This window comes from Nelumbo lutea, chromosome 7 (assembly GCF_056320005.1).
Source record: "Nelumbo lutea isolate HS-2025 chromosome 7, American lotus-T2T, whole genome shotgun sequence".
Taxonomy (NCBI): domain Eukaryota; kingdom Viridiplantae; phylum Streptophyta; class Magnoliopsida; order Proteales; family Nelumbonaceae; genus Nelumbo; species Nelumbo lutea.
In genome coordinates, this window is record NC_142690.1 from 25,606,978 (window position 1) to 25,615,011 (window position 8,034).

Consider the following 8,034-nt stretch of genomic DNA (forward strand, 5'->3'; position numbering starts at 1 on the left):
TTTTCCCGATTTGCACAGGAGTAGATACACCCATTGGCCGGCTTCCTCATGGTGGTGATCGATTGGAGGTACAGCTCGCATTACACCGTCTGGCTTGATTATGCAGTTTGGGCGATTTGTCATTTTGGCTACATCCAAAGCCAGGAATGTGTGAATTGTTTAGCAATCTAACCCCATGAAAATCATGGTGTATCAACTTCTAATAAAATGTTTATTAGGTCCTTACTTGCCAAGTTTTCTTTCAAGGTTATCAAGATTGGTTTGTTGATCTATGTGACTGGTTACAGGTGATGCATAGTAGTATAGGATGAGAAGTGTTAAAATGGATTTTTTTAGGCCAATTAACATAAAGTAAATTATGTATAAATGACAGAGTATGAGAGACAGAGATTGTGTCACTGGATTAATATTTGTGGCTACACTTGTGTACCCGATTGTTGCAATGGAAGCTCCTGTCATTGGGAAAGTGTATGCCCACCACGCTAGTGAAAACCTGTGGTATGGGATGAAAATAAAATTCAGAAATGTGGATCTAAAGGCGGGGAAAGATAATGGCTACTTCAAATTTATAAAAGAAGAAGAAGTGAACCTACTAAAGAAATTAGCCCGAGCAACCTGTGAAAAACATCCAAAGAGTAACAAAATAAAATAACTAAGATGTGTTTTATGTAATAAAGTTGAAAAGAACAATAAATATCAATACAAACTGTGATAGCAGATACTTTGCAATGACTTTGTTAGAGAATATCAGGGACCTTACCTAATAGCAGCTTAAGCTTTTAGGTGGTCGGTTCATTGTGATATTATCAACCAGAAACTATTTGATTAAGTGATTTAGTGTTCAATCCTCGTCACTCCATGAGATATGAATAGTGATTTTCTTGTCCACACTCTAGACCCTCATGTGAGGGGGCGTGTTAAAAAGTAATTAAAACCCATTCAAGAACCTTATTTAACAGCTTAAGCTTTTAGCCAGGTCGAACTGTTCTTTGACTTTGAACTATGCATATGGTGCATACGAAGTGGCCTAGTGGGAAAAAATAATCATCCAGACCGTGGGTAGTACCATTCACTAGTGAGGGCAGATTTAGAGACTGGCAATATTATTTTTAATTAATTTACTGATGTGGTAGTAGTTTTTGTTTTAAAAAACGCACCACCCACTCCCAGACATATGTTTTGAATAGATTGATTCTCCTAGGAGAATGTGAAATCATCTGCTTATTGGTGCACTCAAACATCCATGGAAGAGATAAGAGAGACTAACCAGTGAGACATAGAGAAACAAAGCAATGAAGTAAGCAACCCTTGAGCCATAATCAAACGACCCTTGAATATTTGCCCACGCCATGGAAGCAACGCCAGGTGCTGCAACAAACAAGAAGAACACTCGGTAGAGCTCCTTTGGAAGTGTCTCATTTGTTGGAAGCCTCTGGTAAAGAGTTACAAATAGAACTACGTAGTGAGCCAACCCAACAGAAAAGAAGAAGATAGGTCCTTCTTTTAGTCCCATAGATGCACCCACAAAGTTCCCAACAATGGCTGGATGGTTTGAAGAGTTTGCCACTTTTGAAAGCCTCCACTGACTTCCCCACATCCATTGTCCATGTTACAAATTAGTGCATCTTACTTAGTTAAATTTCGGTTGCTATTTCTTTGGCATAGACTAAGTCAGTATGAGCTGTCAAATAAAAGAGTAGTTACTCTGCGGTGATAGATTTTTATGCTAAGTAGTTTATTGTTTTTAGGAAAAGTTGTTATGTTTAAATCTATAAATTTCAGCAGTCTAATGTATTTTTGGCCGTGCTTCAATAAAAAACATTTCCCTTAATCAATTTCTGCTCTTTTTGTGTTATGGTATCAGAGCAAGGTTGAGGTTCTTGTTTATTTCATGCTTCTTGTCTATCAAGTTCATCTTGTTGGAGAGGATTGAAACTCAAAATGGAAATTAATGGGAGAAGCAGTTCTAACACACAATATGGTGTGGAGAAACTTGTAGGCACAAACTACAGGTATTGGAGAATGTGCATGGAGGCTTTTCTTCAAGGTCAAGATCTTTGGGAACTAGTTTTTGGTGTTGATGAAATTCCAGCTGATACTCCTGAAAAGGCGTTATTTGCTCTAAGAACATCAATCAACAAGGAATTCATTGATCATGTCCGTGATGTTAGTTCACCAAAGGAAGTTTGGAATACTCTTGAGAGACTGTTCTCTAAGAAGAATACAGCAAGACTACAGTTCTTAGAAAATGAGTTGGCCATGTTGAAGCAAGAAGGTATGTCAATCTCAGAATATTTCCTTCGCATCAAGAATATTTGTGCTGAAATTTCTGAGCTAGATCCCAAAGAAAAGATTAGTGATGCTCGTCTAGGACGGTTTCTCATTCGTGGCTTGAAGACGGAATACACTCCCTTCATTACATCCATTCAGGGATGGGAAAAACAACCATCAGTTGAAGAATTAGAGACCTTGCTCTCTAACCAAGAGGCATTAGCTAAGCAAATGGCTAAGACTTTCAATTCAGAACGTGATGATGTCCTCTTTTCCAAAGAAAAGTTTTCTAAAGGCAGCACGAATGAGAAGAAGGGTAATGGAAATAGCTTACAGGGTAATAAATATTTTAAGTATTACAGGTGTGGAAAGCTTGGGCATATTAAGAGAAATTGTCGTGTGAAGCTCTCCAAAGCAAATATTGCTTATGATGAAGATGAAGATGACCAACTCAATTAGGAGCAATGCTTCACTACTAAGATGATTGAAGGAAGAAATAACATTGCTCGCAAATCAGCACCAAATCAAACTACAGTCAACTACATCAAAGATGAATGGATCATTGATTCTAGTTGCTCACATCATGTGACTGGAAATGGTTCACTATTCTCAGAACTGCATCAACATAATGAAGAACCAGCATGTTATGAAGAAGCAAAGGGCTGTCCAGAATGGGAAGCGACAATACAAGAAGAAATTGAAGCCTTAAAGAAAAATGAGATATGGGAGCTTGTGCCTAAGCCAGAAAATTGCACTCCGGTCACCTGCAAATGGGTTTATCGGTTGAAGAAGAAATCAGATGGCACATAGAGGTGATTAAAGGAAGAAATAACATTGCTCGCAAATCAGCACCAAATCAAACTACAGTCAATTACATCAAAGATGAATGGATGATTCTAGTTGCTCACATCATGTGACCGGAAATGATTCACTATTCTTAGAACTGCATCAACATAATGAAGAACCAGCATGTTATGTAGAAGCAAAGGGCTGTCCAGAATGGGAAGCGGCAATGCAAGAAGAAATTGAAGCCTTAAAGAAAAATGAGACATAGGAGCTTGTGCCTAAGCCAGAAAATTGCACTTCGGTCACCTGAAAATGGGTTTATTGGTTGAAGAAGAAATCAGATGGCACATAGAGGTGATTAAAGGAAGAAATAACATTGCTCGCAAATCAGCACCAAATCAAACTACAGTCAATTACATCAAAGATGAATGGATCATTGATTCTAGTTGCTCGCATCATGTGACCGAAAATGATTCACTATTCTTAGAGCTGCATCAACATAATGAAGAACCAGTATGTTATGTAGAAGCAAAGGGCTGTCCAAAATGGGAAGCGGCAATGCAAGAAGAAATTGAATCCTTAAAGAAAAATGAGACATGGGAGCTTGTGCCTAAGCCAGAAAATTACACTCTGGTCACCTACAAATGGGTTTATTGGTTGAAGAAGAAATTAGATGGCACAATTGACAAATTCAAAGCTCGTCTAGTTGCTCGTGGCTTTTCTCAAAGCTATGTGTTGAATTATAAGGAGGCCTTCAGTTCCGTGGAAAAAATGGTGACCGTGAGGTCAATTGTTTCACTTGCTACTTTTAGAAATTGAAAGTTATGGCAACTTGATGTAAAGAACACATTTCTTTATGGTGAATTAGACTGTGAGGTGTTCATGGAACAACCCAAAGGATTCATCTTCAACCAATTTTCTCAACATGTCTGCTGGTTGAAAAAGGCATTGTATGGCCTTAAACAAACACCACGTGCTTGGTATGGTAAAGTTTCCCAATACTTCATCTTTTGTGGATTTAAAGGTGCTAATTCATATTCTAGTTTATTTGTAAAATTAGAATCAAAGATGCATTTGCTGGTTTTACTATACGTGGATGACATGATAATCATCGGAGATGATGAAGCTGAAATTTTTCAATTGAAGAACAATTTGTCAACTTGATTTGAAATGAAAATTTTGAGATAATGTATAATGTGAAACCAAATGTGAACTACTTTTGGGTGTTTGGTTCTATTTGTTATGTTCATACTCCTAAAACTAATCGAGCCAAACTTGATCCAAAAGAAAAGAAATGTATTTTTGTTGGCTATGACTCATGCAGGAAAGGATGGAGGTGCATGGATCCAAAGACAAAGAAATTTGTCACATCTAGAGATGTCGTATTTGATAATATGTCATCTTGGTATCCAACTCAAAATTTAATTGTTCAAAATATAGATTCTGATCATAATCAAGATAATATGGAGTTGTTTCCTTAAACTAACACACAAACATCTGATAACGATGATCCTAGTCAATAAAGAAGTGATGTGTCTCCAGCTTCTTCAAGTTCAAACAATGGTGAGCAAGAAACTAGAATATCAACAAGGGAGAAAAGGCAACCAGCCTACCTCAAAGATTATGTGCAGCTCAATCATTGTACTATGACAACTTGCTTGTTTATAGGAGCATTAACAGAAGATATTTTTTCTAAGTTTGATTATGCTGTATAGATTTATTGTGACAATGAGAATGCTATTAGAATTGCTTCGAATCTAGTTTTTCATGGGCGAACAAAGCATATTGAAGTCCATCACCACTTTGTTCGTGAAAAAGTATTGAATCAAGAAATTGAGCTGCAGGGAATTCCTACTTACAATCAAGTAGTAGATATATTTACAAAGGCTTTAGCAAAAGCAAAATTTGAAAACTTTAGAGCTGCACTTGGAGTTGTTGATCGTAAGCATGCACTAAGGGGGAGTGTTACAAATTAGTGCATCTTACTTAGTTAAACTTCTGTTGCTATTTCTTTGGCATAGACTAAATCAGTATGAGCTGTCAAATAAAAGAATAGTTACTCTGCAGTGATAGATTTTTATGCTAAGTAGTTGATTGTTTTTAAGAAAAGTTGTTATGTTTAAATCTATAAATTTCAGCAGTCTAATGTATTTTTTGTTGTGCTTCAATAAAAAGTATTTCCCTTAATCAATTTCTTCTCTTTTTGTGTTAGTCCATAGATCTTTAGTTCAAGACAAAATATTGGACACATCAAAATGTACCAGAGAGCTGAATGCAGGTTTTTGGAAAGTGAAGGTGGGGCACCAAGAGCTAAGAACAAGAAGGCCATCCAAGGAGCAAAGAAAAAGTTGACACGAATGGTGTGATAATACTCACGCCGGACGGCTTCAAAGTACAAAATCACTTTAAGAGAAAAAATTAACAAGATCAGAGCTGTAAGACCAATAGATATACACCATAGGACAAGATTTACAGACAGGTTTATTTGGAGGAAACTTGTGGATGTGGAGGTTGCTAGGGTTTTCCACAGAATTGCTTGGCTGCTAACCCCCTAAACACATCCGAAAAGAAGATATTGGTGCACAAGGAAGGGCCACTGCTTGTCTTCTGGAAGCACCAACCCCTCTGAATCCTGGAAAAGGAATGGGAAATTAATGAGCATTTAAATCATGCTATCTAGCTACACTGTTAAGTAATTATATTAGAGCTAAATATACCCGGAAAGGATTAAAAGAAAAAACATTTACAAGAAAAGATCATGTGAACTGAAATATAATACTGAATTAAGATAAAGAGTTCACCAAAACTGAAAGGGGAAAAAATATGACAAGAAAATCACATACCCATAGCGTATCCAATTCACGCCCTTCTAAAGCATCAAATTAGTAGTCCACAGGTAAAACCTCAATTTCAGAATTCTGTGAAGTGTGAACTTCTGGTTCAGGACCACACTGCTTTCCACGTAAATGAGATATAGATCTGCCTCTCAAGTCTTCTAGACCATGTTTTGAAAGAATAATATCTTTTGTCCTTGAATTCATCAATCCTCCTTGGAATATTCCTTAGTTGTCCTTCTGAAGGATCAGAAACTTTTCCACTAGAAACTGTATCAACAAATGCTATGCCTACTGGAATTGGCTGAGAATGAAACTTAGCTTGTGTTTTGGTTGCTTGTTGTTAACATCCACTGATGTGGCTCTAATGTTTGGGTTCTTGCTGTTAACATCCATTTCATCATTACCCATTAATACAACTCTTCTATTGCTTTCCAAGTGAATCCCCAAAGGAGAAGAAGGCATGCTGATAGAGATAGAATGCCATCCTCCTGCCTTGCCTCTGGAATGTAATGGCCTATAGTTCAGTAAGTCAAATTTAATAACAGCTCAATATTATAAAAATAGAATAACTTTATTCAAGCCCATTTGAGGATGTAAACTGGTACACACATCTATGATTTATATTATATATAATAACAAGACAAACCATATGTCTATAAGGATTAATATATATATATATATAATGAATAATAAACAGCTTGTACTCGGTGTACCTTTACACTGCTCATTTATGTACCCAGACCTTGTTAATGTCATCTAAGACATGACAGGACCAATCTCTATCAATATATAACAGATTCGTTGAAGACACAACTTACCTTATAATGTACAGAAAGGACTCGAAGTTGGAGTGTTAGTGGTTGAATGATGATTATTCAGGATACCGTACTCTTCAATGTTATCAAATCAAGACACTGTCTCGGATACTGTATACTTGAGAAGGGGTGGAAGTTCTTCAGGAGAATCCTGGCATTTGTTTTCTTCCATGTCAACCAATTTACATTACAGCTACAAATGTAAGAAATTTTGGTTATACTTTGCTCTTTCACTAAGAGGGAAAAAAAGAATTCCATTTACTAGCTAAAAGCAGTGCCATATCAGATGAACGTAATGCATATAGTTTCTTTACATACTATCTGCTGAAGCCAAAATTGGGCCGACCAATAAATGAAGTACAAAATCTGTTCACTCCCTCATGTTTGATGCGGTGGCTCGGATTGACTTCAGTCTACGGTGTGAGGCAAGCTATTACGCCGACTTGGAGGTCCGAGCTAGGAGGTGAAAGAAAAGAGGTTAGAGTGCTTGGGTAAATTTTTACCCAAGAGGACACTCCGATGCTTAAGTCAGTGAGTGGTTCTTAGAGAGATAAAATACGAGAGAGTGAGAGCTTATGTGCGCTTACCCCTTGGGAATTGTCCTTGGGTCCTTTTATAGCTTCTTGGGGTTCAGGTGCTATAAGGCAACGCCTCTGAGTTTTGTGTGGAGCCGTTTCCTAAATCATGGAGTGTATTGGTTAGTTAATTGCTAGATTCAAGCTGCAGTTACAAGTCACTTGCTGGTCTAGAGGCGGTCAACTTGGCGGTTCGTTCTCCAAGCTACGGTTACAGTGGTGTCGCAGGCGTTGTCTGCGGGACTGTTTCGGGTGAGTTGGGGTTATCGGCGAATAGAGCTCGCCCTAGCTCGACCACGTGTTTGATGTCGATTTCAATGTGTTACTCCGGCAAGCTACTCTATTGTATTGGACGTCGTGGGCCGAGCTTATGCCAGCTCGGTTGCATACCTGGTGTTGGCTCACCCTAGCTCGACCACGTTGTTCGTGGGGTTGTTGGGCGAGCTAGGAATGTCGGAGGAGAGCTCACCCTAGCTCGACCACGTGTCTAATGCCGACTAACATGTTTTACTCCAGCAAGCTACTCTACTGTATTGGACGTCGTAGGCCGAGATTATTCCAGATCGGCTGCATACCTGGTGTTGGCTGCCACATGTCGAGCAGGTGAGCTAGTTTGCTGAGGGGGATGCTGTGTTGGTCATAGCGTCCACGTGTCCATCATCATGTGGGTTGACCAAAATGCCACTCATCAATAGCCCCCCACTCTTGAGTCACTTTTCAGTGGACGAAGAGAGTAGAAGCTCCTGGGGC

The 8,034-nt window shown here is 38.4% G+C and overlaps 1 pseudogene; it reads right to left on the minus strand.

Moving 5' to 3' along the window:
• Positions 1 to 222: 222 nt before the first annotated feature.
• On the minus strand, positions 223 to 6,881 carry LOC148845768 (S-type anion channel SLAH3-like; annotated as a pseudogene).
• Positions 6,882 to 8,034: the final 1,153 nt, after the last annotated feature.